The following is a 14,089-nucleotide window of genomic DNA, read 5'->3' as shown; positions in this document are numbered from 1 at the left end:
CAAACAAAGGCAGAAGAGAGTTTGCATTCAAGGGTGCTGATGTTAGTTTTGTAATAAACAGACTTTACATGGGTCACATTATAAACCGATCCATATGTTTCTAGTTTTTATATTGTCACCTCTTCAATAGATTTGCACTTATCTTCTGAAGCTCCTGGGGCTCCATGGGTGTAGCAGTACTGGTCATGGAAGAAGATCGGTATTTTTTCGTCAGTAGACCGAGGAGGACACTTAGGGCGTGTGCTCCTTTGTCAACAGTGTGATGTGCTGGCTGGCTGGCGGTCTAGGTGGACGTTTCTGATTTCAGTAGGGCACAGTCAAGGTCCAGCTCTGTCCTTTTTCAAGGAGATTGTGTGTAATTCCTCCACTCCTACTGCCACGCTCACTTCTTGTCTAGTCTCCACACAGGCGTGTGTCTAGCACCTCCAGTGCCCTCGGAACGGCACGAGAAAGCCCAGCGTGCTGGGGCCCGGCCTGGTCACAGCCTTACGGCGAACCTGGTGGGCGAGGCTTTCCATTGTGCAGATTAGAAAACTGAAGCCCGGAGAAGTGCGGTCATTTCTCCTGGGTCATTCAGCCCTTACTGCAGGAAGGGGCAGAACAAGGGTTTGAAAGCAGAAAGCTCTGACTCTGCGGCCACTTGTAATGTCTCTAAAAGAACCTGTGGTGTCACAGGGCAGACGTGCACAGAGACGTGTGTAGACCTGGGTGACGGGCCGGCAATGCTGCCAGAGAGATGGAGAGAGAGTTTTGAAGAAGGAACAGATTTTAACCTGGGCTTGACAGCGTGGCCAAACTGTGGTCATGTAACTGCAGGGTTAGGAGGGCGGGTGGGCAGGAGAAATGACCGCACTTCTCCGGGCTTCAGTTTTCTAATCTGCACAATGGAAAGCCTCGCCCACCAGGTTCGCCGTAAGGCTGTGACCAGGCCGGGCCCCAGCACGCTGGGCTTTCTCGTGCCGTTCCGAGGGCACTGGAGGTGCTAGACACACGCCTGTGTGGAGACTAGACAAGGGTAGGCACCCGAGGGACACTCACCGAGTATGGTTGCAAAGAACAGAGAAGGGATTTGGTGCTATTTATGCAGTAGGCAATATTCTGAAAAGTAGAAAACAGTACAATTTAAAAACAAGCATTGTAGTTCCTCAGGTGGAAAAAAAAAGTGAAGGTAAGCCAGATTAGAGACAGATGGTATTTTCTAGAAGAGGAGACAGGGGCTAGAGACAAATGGTCATGATATTTTCTTTATATTACTAAAAAATGCAAAACACCTCTCTGTGCCTTTCAAATCAAAACCACAAAATTAGCATTCATTCTAAGGGAAAGGCTACTTGGTGATCTTGTTTCACTTCTCTCAAGACTCTGGTGTTTCATCCCGGCATCATCAGCGCAGGCCTCACCCTTCCAGAATGGAAGGACTCGGGCCCACACATTGCTCCGTGTGGGGGCTTTTCCAGCGGGGCCTTTGATGTTCCCCGGGGCTCAGTACTTCTTCTCCAGCTGTTTCCATTAGAGAATGGGTCAGCGTGGCGACATTTGTGGGACCCTGTAGAAACGCTGTTGCGTAGCCGACACCATTATGGAGGCTGGCCTCATTTCTTTCTTGGTATGCTTGGGGAGAAAGCTCCCTTAGGCTGCAGGCGCTTTCACTTTTTACCATGTCTGACACATGAGCTGGCCTCTGTGACTGTCGTGGTGACAGAGGTGGCAGTAGACTGCTCACTACGCCTCGAGTCACCCCCCTGCTTCCTCTCTGAAAATAACAGTTTTCTATTCAGTAAGAAGCTATTTTCGTCGCTCATTAGCGTCATTTGTGACTTAGCCTCTTGGACTCACGAGCGGCCCAAGTTCTGAAAAACAGGAAACCCTGCCCCTGGGGCTCGCCATCCATCCCTCAAAGCTGGCTTCCCAGGGCTCCGCCTGCTGCCACCGGAGTTCCTGCTCCCGCCCCAGCTTCGTGAAAGTCTGGTTCGGTCTGGTCTGGAGCGCGACTCCTGCGTTCCGCATCTCTCATCGGGGGCTCGGAGGGCCTCCGGGCTCTGCAAGACACATTCTCTCCCTTGGACATCACGACGTTGTGCGGCAACTCCAGACCTCCCGGAGCTCAGCCAGCAGCTGTGCTTCCCACAGAAAGCAGCGTTTCCTCAGGCGTGGGCCGGTGCCCGGCGCTCGTGTCTGTGACTCCGGGGGTCCTCTGCAGTGTGACACCACGCCTGCGCGTCTGCCCCCGTGTCTCGCTTAAGTCTCGTCCACGTGTGCTTCGGTGTGTGGCCACTTTTAATAGTGTCCATAACCCTTTGGAGTGGGAGAATTATTTCCTCGGTCCTTGCCATTTTGCAAGTGTTTTCATTCTCTCATTAAGTCACATTTTACTGGTGAGAAACTCGATGTTTATAGAGATTGAGTGACTTGACCAACATCACATTCTTAAGTTAGAGGTGACATCACCATGTTTTTGTCGTGTATAATGCGTACTTTTCCCCCCAAATTTTTGAGGGGGAAATAAATGTGCACATTATACGTGAGTATAATGATTACATGCCATGGGTATAATAACTCCATGTAAAGTGTGCACAAAAATGTGAGTGCGCATTGTACATGGCGAAATACGGTGGAGCAGAGACCCAAGCCTTCCTGGTTCCCAGTGATCACGCATTTTCCGTGTGAGATAGTGATGCCCAGTGCTGGGCCCACGAGGCCCCGCGGAGGAGGCTGGGTCAGAGCGTGCCTTCCAGTCGCTCGCCCTTCGCTCTCTCGCGGCATCAGCTCCCTTCACCTGAGCAGCCCCTGGGAACAACTTGACCACTTCCAGGAACTCAGAGCAGCTGGGTCTACACAGTAGCTACAGAAGTGGGGTTCTGCTCATGTTCTGAGTCTCCTTCAGGGCGGGGGTCTTCTAAAAGCACTCGGGCACTCGATGTTTTCCGAGCACTTCTCCTGTGTCTAAAGTAAGGACCTGCAGAGGCCACTGTGGGTCAAAGCCAGAGGGGATGGCTGGGCTGTGCCAGGCTGGCGACCTCACCAGTGCCGATCAGGTGAGTTCTGATTGGAGGCTTCCATTCCCGGGAGAGCCGAAACTGCAGTTAACTCGTGGTTTGGTGATGTGGTGCTGAGCATTGGTGCCTCTATTTTGGGCCTATTGTCTTTTAATACTAGATATATATTTTAAAGAATATATCCTTGTCCTGGCTGGCATGGCTTAGTGGATTGAGCACCAGCCTGTGAACCCAAAGGTCACCAGTTTGATTCCCAGTCAGGGCACATGCCTGGGTTGCAGGCTGGGTCCCCATTCATGGGCGGGCATGTGAGAGGCAACTGATTGATGTGTCTCTCACAAATCAATATTTCCCTTTCTTTCTCCCTCCCTTCCACTCTCTCTAAAAAGAAAGAAAGAAAGAATATAGCCTTATTTCTGACTTAAAAATTATAACTACTATATAATTATAAAATAATATTCAGTATAGAAAATTTGGAAAATACAATGAAGCTTTAAAAAATTAAATGGAAATTAACTGTATTCTTACCAGGTAAAGGTAACTCTGGTAATGAGTTATCACATACTGATATATGTCCATCTAGTCTTTTTTTTGTGGTTTTTCTACATGCTCTTTTCCCCTAGTAATGTTATAAATGTCTCATGTTAAGTATTCTTCTAAAATAATAGTTTTAACAGTTGTAGAATTCTTTTGTGTGACTCTATTCTTTTATTAGAATTTACATTAATTCCAATCATGCACAATTATGAATAGTGCTATAATTCACTAAACTCTTTTGCACATAAATATTTGTGCAAGTTTCTGATTATCCTCTTAGGTTAACACCCTAGATGTGGAATTTCTCGGTCCAAATATATGCACATTTTAAGGTTTTTGATGCTCATTCAGAAAGTTCCTAACAACCTGACACTCCTTGTCAGTGGGAGGAGCCTGTTTTCCTCTGCTGCCTGCATCGCTTCTGCGTTACTGACTAGGGGAGGGAGCACAACAGAGACTGGAGAGGGCGTGGGGAATGTCCGCCCACCGGCTGTCAGACCCCTGCACGAGGGTCCACAGCAGGGAGCAAGTTCTGTGTCACTCACTGGCTATGTGACTTTGAACAAGTTACTTCCCCCTGAGCCTGCTTTTTCCTTTCTAAAATGACAGATTGGACTTCACTGGACTCTTACGAAGGACAAATAAGACAGCTTAAATAAAAGCACCCAGCACTAATCTGTTAACTTGGAATGAATGAGTGACCACAAGAGCTGTTTTGGTTATGCTACCCCCTCCCCCTTTCCATTTAAGACACATTTTTTTAAATGATGACACTTGTTTTGCATAATTTCTTGATACATCCAGGTTTACCAATCTGCCTGATTTAAGGGTTGAGAAAGAGACAGGTGGAAATTTCGACCATGCCAGCATTGCCCAGATTAAACTCAGGGAAAAATCTAATTAATTGTCCAAATAATTTTAATCGTTCTATATGGTTCTGAGAGGATAAAATGTAACAGAAATATTATTGCATAATAGGTCAGTTCCATCTGAGGGTATCCCTGTCCATTATGGGGAAGGAACAATTATTTTCATTCTTCTAGGTGCTTTGCTGAGGATCAGTTCCTTCCCCTCCCCCCTCCCAAGTTGTAATAAAAGAGAAATTCATAGGAGAAAAAACCATTTTAATTATATGTATGTGCCTACAGGAGCCCCACAAAGATATGAGCCTCAAAGGCAGCCAGACAGCTGAGATTTATATACCATCCTCAGCCAAGGAAGGAGCTAGGGGTCTGGGCTCGAGACATGGGGAAGGCTGCGTGGGAAGGAGGGAAGAGGAAGGGTTCAGTCAGCTACCCTGCAGACGAGCCTTTCGGCGACCAGGTTCTCTCTGGTGACAGCTCTCTCCCTGGCGTAGGCCCCCTTGCTAATACAAACTTCCTTCGTATGTGTGGGTGTCCTTTATACAAGGTTTAACGTCTGTTCCATTTTTGGAGCTTCTCCTGACTGCAGTTTCTCAAATTAATAAACTCAAAATACGATCCTTTCACCAAAGAGGCATATTTTGAGGTGGCTTATTCTGCTACCCTTCACCATCAAAACTGAGTTATCTTGACCTGTAAAACAGACACAGGGAGGGGTGCCTTCCTGTAAGACAGTGAATGCAAGGGGGTAGGCAGGCAGTCCATCACTAAGGGGGACGTTTTCTAGCTTCTGTGGAAGAACAGACACAAAATCAACAGGATGCAACTGAGAGCCCCTTACGTTTGTGGCTGATTGGTTTATGACCAGGGTGCCCAGACAACGTGATGGAGGAAGAATGTTCACTCTTCAACAGCTGGTGCTGAGGCCATTGGACATCTACCCGCAAAAGAAGGAAGTTAGAGCCCTGCTGTACACCCTGTACAAACATAAACTCACAGTGGGTCACAGACCTAAACTTCAGAGTGTAGGTTGGAGACTTGAAATAAGACAAGGAAGTAAATATTTTTTTTACTTTCAATCAGTCAGTGGTTTCTTAAATTTGTCACTAAAAGCAAGTTTAATAAAAGGAAAAAATTAATTGGACTAGGCTTCATGAAAATTTAAAACTTGCTTCAAAGGATACTGTAAAAAAGTGAAAGGACAACCCACAGAATGGGAAAAATATTTGCAAATTAAGTATCTTATAAGTTATCTGTATCCAGAATGTAAAAAGAACCCTTGCAACCGAACGACAGACAACCCAACTTGAAAATGGCCAAATGGTTGAAATAGGCGTTTCTCCAAAAAGGTGTACACGTGACTGGGAAGCACACCAAAAATGCTCCTTCTCTTTGATCGTGAGGGAAAGCAAATCAAAGCCAGGAAGAGATGCCTCTTCATGCCCATTAGGATAACTGAACTAAAAAAGGACAATTACAAGCATTGGTAAGGTTGTGAAGAAATTGGAACCATGATGCCTTGCTGATGGGAATGGAAAATAATGGTACAGCTGCTTTGAGAGACAGTTTGGTAGTTTTTCAAAACATTAAAAATTAAGTACTATACTGTATGACCCAGCAGTTCCAATCCTAGGTATATACCCAAGAGAAATGAAAACATGACCACACAAAAACTAGTACACAAATGGTCATAGCAGCATTCATCCAAAGAGGCAGAAAGTGGAAATGACACCAATCCCCTCAACTGATACGTGGGTAAGTAAAGTGTGGTATGTCCATACAATGAAATATTATTTGGCAATAAAAATACTGAAGGACTGATGCATTCCACAGCACTGATGAACCCTGCACACACTATACTCATTTCAAGAACCTGGTCACAAAGGGCCAAACATTGCCTGCTTCTGTGTATGAAGTGTCCAGAGAAAGCAGACCCGTGGTCCCCAGGGGCTGGGTCAGGGAGGACGCAGAGTGACTGCCCGTGGGCATGGGGTTTCCTACTGAGCGCTGAGAATATTCTGCAGTTTGATAGTGATGGCTGCACTACTTTGCAAATATACTAAAAACCACTGAAGTATATGCTGAGGGTATGTAAATTATATCTCAAAGCTGTTAATTTTTTTTTGCTAGCTTCACAGTTGTGGTTGAAAGATAGATAGTGTGCTTTTGGTTTGCGGCTACACTGAAATAAGTAAGGTCCCCAAATGAAACTCTATTTCTCTCTAAGAATTGTGTACATAACCAGCATGTGTGAAAAGCTGTTACTACAATTAGAAAGAATGAACTAAATGAATTGAACTTCATAAATGTCTATTGTTAAGTGGCGAGATACCACATGGCATTCAGTCACTACTCCTGTTGCCAAAGTTCATCCCCTAAGTGAGTCCCAAACGTCGAAGAAGCGGTCGTGCTCTCTCTCTGACTCGTAAATGCAAACAGCAACCGTCAGCGCGTCAGCATGTGTGAGTGTTTGAGAACTGCACTTCCGAATAGACAACTGTACAAACAAATGCTGTAGAAATGTGGGGCGGCTCCACAAAAGGTGGTTCGTGGACTTCCCTGTCATTTGTTAGTGGGATTTTAGTGCTTCTTGGCCATGTATCCTGGGCTAGGAATTTCTGTCCAAATCATAAATTGGCTACTAGAAACAGGGTAGGTAAAATATTAAATTTATTAAGTTAGTGGAAAATGGTTAATCTCCCACTGTCTCAAAATTTACTATTTAATCCAGATTTTCAACGCGATATTTCTTCTATTTCTCCAGACAGACGACCGCAGGCTTGGCGCGGGGGCAGGAGAAGGGCCTGGCACGTTCAGGGAGCTTGGGAGTAAGCCCACTGCCCCCGCTCCGGGGGGACCTCAGAGAGCTTCACTTCCTGGGGGAGAGCAGCTCTGTTCCCAGTTTCAAGTCAGTGTGAGGTCGAGGGTGGGAAAAACAGAGGTGAAGCCACAACCCGTGGCACACAAGGTAGAGCTGGAGATCCCATGGAGGAGCAGTCACAGAAGCAAGCCCTGCCTTTTAATTCTGTCTGCAGTGTGTGTGTGACTCAAAAATCTTCCATAACCGGGGGTACTGTTTCAGGGACAATCAGTTTATTGAACTGGAAAAATGTTTTACGTGTGGTAATTGACCACGTGAAGGAGATCGGTCAACTATATCTGAACCTAATTTGTAAGAATACAAAGGCTTTCCAGAGGTACCATTTTTTGCACAGCGTTATCGAAGTCTAGTTGATATAGAGAATACTGCATGTATTTAATGTATACAGTTTGACGAGTTTGGACATAGACGTGTGTATGAAACCAGCACTGCAGTCAGGCTAATAAACATCTACCTTGTACGCCCCTTTTAATGGTAGTAACAGTTAACCTGTTAGCAGAAATTTTAAGCACACAATACAGTATTGATCACAATAGGCACCAAGTTGTACAGCAGATCTCTAGAACTTCTCTTGCACAAGTGAGACTTCATACCGTTGAGCTCCGACCCCCGATTTCCCCCTCCCTCCAGTTCTTGGCAACCATCCTGACTTGTTTCTAGGGGTTTTACTTTGTTAGCTACCTGGTGTGAGTGGAGTAATGCAGTGTTTACCCCTTTTGGACTGGCTTATTTCTCTTAGCATTACGTCCTCCAGGTTCATCCATGCTACTGCATGTGGTAGGATCTCTTTCTCTGTAAAAGCTGAATAATATTTTATTGTACATATATAAAACATTTTCTTTATCCACTCACTAGTTGATGGATGTTTATTGTAGGTTGTTTCCATATTTTGGCTACTGTGAATAATGCTGCAATAAACATGAAAATGCAGGTATCAATTCTTTGACTATACCCAGAAGTAGACTTACTGTATCGTATGATAGTTCTATGTTTAATTTTTTGAAGAATCACCATACAGTTTTCTATGGCAGCTGCACCATTTTACATTCCTATCAGCAGTGTACAAGGGTTCCAGTTTCTCCATACCCTTACCAACGTTTATCTTTTATTTGTTTGTTTTAATAACATCCATCCTGACAGGCGTGAGATGCTATCACAGTATGGTTTTGATTTGCAGTTCCCTAATAATTAGTGATGTTGAGCATCTTTTCACATGTGTGTTGGCCATTTGTATGTCTTCTCTGGAGAAATGTCCAAGTCCTTTCCTCATGTTTTAATCAGGTTGTTTTTGTTTTTATTTCCCTATTGAGCTGTAGAAGTTCTTTATATATTTTGGATATTAGCATATCAGATATATGCTTGGCAAATATTTTCTCCCATTCTGTAGGTTTCCTTTCATTACATTGTTCTTTGCTGTGCAGAAACATTTTTGGTTTGATGTAGTCTCCCTCGTGGATTGCTGTTTTTGATGGCTGTGCTACTGGTGTCATATCCAAGAACAACTCGCCAAGATCAGTGTCAAGAAGCTTTTGTTCTAGGAGTTTTAGAGTTTCAGGTCTTAAGATTCAAGTCTTTAACCCATTTAAGTTGATTTTTGTGTCTGGTACAAGATAAGAGTTCAGTTTCACTATTTTGCATGTGGATATCTAGTTTTCTATACAAAATTTGTTGAAGAAATTATTCTGTTCCCATTGTATTGTATTGTACCTTTGCTGAAAATTAATTGACTGCATAGGTTTTTTTCTGCTGTCTCCATTCTGTTCCACTGGGCCATATGTCTATCTTTATACCAATATCATACAGTGGTTTGGTTTTTTTTTTAGATTTTATTCATTTATATTTAAAGAGAGAGCAAGGGAGGGAGAAAAAGAGGGAGAGAGGCATCAGTGTATGGTTGTCTCTCATGTGCCCCCAACTGGGGACCTGGCCCACAACCCAGGCCTGTGCCCTGACTGGGAATCGAACTGGTGACTCTTTGGTTTGCAGGTCAGCACTCAATCCACTGATTCACACCAGCCAGGGCCAATATCATGCAGTTTTAATTACTGTAGCTCTGTAATACCCTTGAAATTAGGAAGTATGATGGCTCTAGCTTTATGCTTCTTTCTTTGCTTTGGCTATTTTGGGACTTTTATGCTTTCAAAAAAGTTTAGTATTTTTTCCAATTCTTTAAAAATATTTTAATTTTAAGGGGGTAACATTGAAACTAAAAATTGGTTTGGGTACTATGGACATTAATAAATCTTCCAGTTCATGAACATGGGTTGTCTTTTCATTTATTTGGGTCTTCTTTAATTTCTCTTACTAATGTTTTATAGTTTTTCAGTATATCAGTCTTTCACCTCCCTGTTATTTTGTTCTCTTTGACACTATTGTAAATGGGCTTTTTAAAAAATATATTATTTATTTAGTTTTAGGGAGAGGGGAAGGGAAGGAGAAAGAGACAGAGAAACATCAATAGGTTGCCTCTCATACGCATCCTGACCAGGGGACCAAATCCACAACCCAGGCGTGTGTCCTGATTGAGAATTGAACTGACAACCCTTCACTTTGCAGGACAACACTCAGCCAACTGAGCTACACCATTTAGGGCAATGAGATTGTTTTTTTCATTGTTTTTTCAGACAGCTCATTCATAGTTTATAGAAATGAAGCTGATTTTTGTGTGTTGACCTTGTAGCCTCCAGCTTTACTGATTTATTCTAACAGTTTTTTATGGCATCATCCATGTTTACTACATGTAAGATCATGTCATCTACAAAGAGAGATCATTTTTCTTCTTCCTTTACTTTTTGATTGGGTTTTCTTTCTTTTTCTTGACTAATATTTCTGGCTAGTACTCTGAGTATTATGCCGAATAGAAGTGGTGAGAGTGGGCATCCTTGTCAGTAATCTTAGAGGAAAGCTTTCAGTTTTACTGTTTAGTATGGCCTTCGTTAGATATGTTGAGGTCATTTCTTCATTATTTTTTAAAATAAGCTTTCTGTCGCCTTTTTCCTCCCTCTCTTTCTTATGCTCCGCAATGCATATATTGGTTCATTTGATGGTGTCCCTCAAGTCCCTTAGACTTTCTTTGCTCTTTTTCATTATTTTCTCCATTTTATTCCTCTGACTATGACTTCCCTTAAGTTCACAGATTCTTTCTTCTGCTTGATCAAGTTTGATGTTGAAGCTTTCTGTTGAATTTTTCAGTTCATTAGTTAAATTCTTGAGCTCCAGAATTTCTGTTTGGTTTCTTTTTTATGGTTTTCATGTCTGTTGATATTCTCATTTTGTTCATGTTACGTTTTTCTGATTTTATTTAGTCATCTGTTCTTTTGTAATTCACTGAACTACTTTAAGACAATTATTTTTAATTCTTTTTTAGAAACTACATAGATCTCCAATTCTTTAGAGTTGATTACTTGAGCTTTATTTTTCTTAGTTCCATCGTATTTCCATGAATGTTCAGGTTCCTTGGAGTTTTGCAATGGCATCTGCACATTTGAAGAAACAGCCACCTCTCCTCATCTTGACATATTGGCTCTGACCAGGAAGGACCCTCACCAGTGACCCTTGCAGAGTGTCTGGGAGCCTCCTTCTTTCTGTGGATGTCCCCACCCTCTCCTCTTCCACCTTTCTGTTTGGTATGTCTGTCTGTTTTCAGCCTGCACAGCTCAAAATTATTGGACTCTCAACACACTTAGATTAGAGGCCATAGGCAGAATGAGCCTCTCTGGAAAAGACCTATATTTTCTTTTTTTCTTTTCTGCTATCAGATGGGCCACTTTTAGTCCCTGCTTATCTCTTTCTTGTAGGGTTTTACTAAGATAGCAGGGTACCCATTGCCACTGGTTCCACTTTCTCCACTGAACAGATTTCACATCGTGTTTCGAGTCTGAGACTTGTAGAATTTCGGTTTCATGGACCAAACAGTCTATCAAATAGGATACCCCCAGCCATAAGTAACAGATGACCTGCTTCGAGTGGATGTGAGCTCCAGGGCATTTCTTTCATGTATTAGGAAATCTGAAAGTAGGGTAGACTCCAGAGCCAGCTGATTCAGCAGCTCAGTGATGTCACCAAGGACCTGTTCCCTGCTGCCACAGAGCTGGCTTCCTGATGAGACTCCTTACTGTCATGGTCATGACGTGGCTGCCAGCAGCAGTGAGAAAAATCATACTGCCCTGTTCACATCCAGAAGGAGAGAGTAAAACTAGCTCCTTTTCCCAGAAACTTAAGTAGGCCCTTGACCCAAATTGGCTGTGGTCTGCCCCTCTCCTAATTAACCAGTTCCAAGGGAGACGGTCTTACCGTGGCTGGCTTGCACTGATCGTCAGAGACACAATGGATGTTGGAGCATTAGCTCCAGTCTCTTCCTTAGCCAAACCTGTTTCATTGTGTGTTCATAGGCAAATAAGTACCTGTCTCTCGATACTAGCTAAATTCTTCCCTGGGCTCTCCTGCACCTAAGAGCTTAGAGTGAATGACTATTGCATGCACAACCAGAGTTGCAGAAAAATTGACCAAGCTATGCATTTTTTATTTTACTGTGACCTAAGTCATTATCAAGAACCACACTTTAATAATTCAGTACAGGTAGCTGGACCTCCTGTATTTTTATGAAAGCTTTGAGGTTGAGAGTAACATAACCCAAATATAGTACTTAAACAAATAAGGTTTTATTCGTGTCACATAAGGAATCTGGCTATATGAATTTGCTTGTTTTGGCTTAGTAGCTCAACAATGTCAAGGTTACTTGTGATTCTCAGCCTTAATATATATGTCTGTCACCTCATGGTGACAACATGACTGCTGAAATTGTAGACATCATGTTCATATATTTTTAAAGATTTATTTATTTATTTTTAGAGAGGGAAGGGAGGGAGAAAGAGAGAGAAACATCAATGTGTGGTTGCTGGGGGCTGTGGCCTGCAACCCAGGCATGTGCCCTGGCTGGGAATCGAACCTGTGATGCTTTGGTTAGCAACCCATGCTCAATCCACTGAGCTACGCCAGCCAGGGCTTCATTTTCACATTTTAAGCAGGAGGAAGGGGGCAGGGTGGTAGGAGACTATGGAGAAGGGGTCTGGGTAAACCAAACCCAGTGTTAGTCACACACTGCCAACTGGATAAAGTACATAAGTGCACGCTGTTCAGTGCAGAGGACTCTCCTTTCTTCCCGGAGCCGGAAATGGATTTGTAGGTGGTGACACAGATCTAGACACAAGCATCTAGATCTGCCCAGCCCAGCCGCCCCATCCTGTCGGAGTGCCCTGGACGCCTCGCTGTGGCAGCCCTCCTGGACATGGGAGACTGGGTGCTATTCTTGGCTCCTCTTACCTTGTGGTTTTCAGCCCACCTTCCAGGGTTCCTATCCAGAGGTGTCCAGTTGGTCTGGAGAACTGAACTGCAACTGAGGCTGCAGGAAGTTGTGGTTGACCTGGTTTCTTACTACCCCCCACACAGAAGTTGTTCTCTTGACTTCTTCACAGCGTCTGTGTGAAGAATGAGAGGTCCTGATTCTCCCTTTCCCCACCCGCCCTCTGCCCTCATTGCTTTAGCGCTGTGCAACTCTGCAGACGGCGCAGATGACTTGGCTTTCCTGCCTGAGCCCCAGCAGTTGCCTCCGACTTTGCTTCGACTCCCGTATCTTCTCTCTGGTCATCTGTACAGCTCGCTGGGCAGTGGGTGTGGAGAGGCTGCAGGAGAAGGAAAAGGGATTGGAGCAAGGGGAACTTCACTTTGGCCTTCCTAAGTCCTGCTTTGTTCCCATAGCGTCTAGGAGCTGGATGCAGAAGAGGGCGAGACTGGAGGATCTGCCCCCACATCCCGCACCCCCGGGCGGGTCCTGCTCTGCGCAGAGAAAAGTCGAAGCCTCCTGGTGACTCCAGGACAGCCGAGCCTCCTGGAATCCCAGAGCTCCTTGGAGCCAAGGCAGCGAGTAGGAGGTAATCTCTTCTGTTGCCTTCCGCTCCACTCTGCGCTCTGTCAGAACAGAGCGTCCCCCTCCTCCGTGCGGCCCCCTCACCCTAGACGCTGGTGGTCCTGTTCTGAGGCCGAGAGAAGTAGGAAATTACTCCAGACTTTTGAGTCTGGGGAACTGGCTAATGGTTTTTCACAACTGGAGTCTGAGGGGAGATGACACATATTTTCATTTTTTGATGGAAACTGGATGCTCAGGCAGAGCAGTGATAGACACGTGGACAGTCCATACCAGAGACCCACACCTAACTCGGGAGAACAGGGGTCACTGCCAAGGCAGGGGGGGTTCGCTCACAGGAGGTGTCAGATGTGGAGGAGAGGTGATGGCCGCCCTTTGCACAGACTCGGGACTGCGTGCTCTTCTGCCCCGGACACGCAGGGTTAGCCACACGACTGAAGTAAAACAGGCATGCGTTGTTTGGAAGGGCAGAATTCTCCTGACATCTTTTTTTTTCTATCTCCGTTCTGGGCATGTTACTGTTTTTCCTACTCAGAAGCAACCCCGTGTTTCCTAGATCCTCCAGCAGCCGAAGGTGGACTAAGAGTCTGTGTTGTTTGTTATCGGGAGACGGAGAGCGTCCTGATTCCCTGAGTAGGTTGTGGGCTGCTCAGGGTGAACCCGAAAGACACACCTGAGGAGAAGGTGACGGAAGTCCCAGAAGTTGCTCAGTGTGTGGTACGACTCCAGAAAGCACCTGGCCTGACCTCCAGACGCCCAGCAGGCTGAGCTCCCTGCTGCCCGTCGGCCCTGTCCGAGCAGGTCCCCCACTGCCGGGCGAGGGCGAGGCCCCGCACACCAGGGAGGGCAGACCACTTTCCTCAGGACGAGGTGCCCCGTCCAGAAGCAC

Source organism: Phyllostomus hastatus, unplaced genomic scaffold (assembly GCF_019186645.2).
Source record: "Phyllostomus hastatus isolate PE091 unplaced genomic scaffold, TTU_PhHast_1.1 phas_contig_159, whole genome shotgun sequence".
Lineage (NCBI taxonomy): Eukaryota > Metazoa > Chordata > Mammalia > Chiroptera > Phyllostomidae > Phyllostomus > Phyllostomus hastatus.
Note: the sequence above shows the minus strand (reverse complement) of the source record.